Source organism: Meriones unguiculatus, chromosome 17, assembly GCF_030254825.1.
Source record: "Meriones unguiculatus strain TT.TT164.6M chromosome 17, Bangor_MerUng_6.1, whole genome shotgun sequence".
NCBI classification, from domain to species: Eukaryota; Metazoa; Chordata; class Mammalia; order Rodentia; family Muridae; genus Meriones; species Meriones unguiculatus.
Window position 1 is genome coordinate 57,884,136 of NC_083364.1, and position 758 is coordinate 57,884,893.

The window sequence follows — 758 nt, forward strand, 5'->3', positions numbered from 1 at the left end:
TGAGAGAAAGGAAAAAAAGAGATTTTATTTTATAGGCTACATTCATATACAAAAACATGCACAAACATATAATAAATGATTTTCTTTTTCATTTTATTATTTATTTTATTTTATTATGAAAGTTTATTACAATGTACAATAGGCTCCAGGATAACACTTCATTCTAGCTATACGTGGCAAAAATGTTATGGCAAGTGTTTAAATAGGAATGAAAGGCAGTCACCATCACCTCAGATATGAGGAACAGCTTGCTTTTTGCCAGATTTCTTAATTCCACCTGTGGCCAGGGGGCCCTTCCCCATGACCCTGGCTTTTAGCTACTCAAGTTTCTTCTGCCTCTCTTTCTGTTTCTGCTTGAAAGCCTCATCTTCCTCATCCATCTCCTTGGCCTGCTTCTTGGGTTGTTTCAAGGGCTTCTTTTTGCCACCTTCCTGACCCAACATGGCACCTACCAATAAATCAATTTTCTAATCCTTGAACTTTAAATAGCTTCAAAATACAGAAAATATTTTGTGTGAAAAGACACTCACTACAGAGTGAAATTTTTGTTTGTTTCTTTTGATATTTAATTTTTGAAATTAAAAAATAATTACATCACTTCTCCCTTCTCTACATTTTTTTATCAGTTATGGTTTTTCTGTAATGGTCTATGTATGTTTAAAAGAGAAGTTTCTTTAGCAAGAGGTCAGGACTACACTTATATCTAGGTGTAAGATAAATATTTGGAATTCTGTTAAGGACTATGCTGGTTAAGTGGA

The 758-nt window shown here is 33.8% G+C and overlaps 1 pseudogene; it reads right to left on the minus strand.

The window, feature by feature from the left end:
* Positions 1-230: 230 nt before the first annotated feature.
* LOC110561444 (translation machinery-associated protein 7-like) lies at positions 231-443 on the minus strand (annotated as a pseudogene).
* Between the last annotated feature and the right edge of the window lie 315 nt (positions 444-758).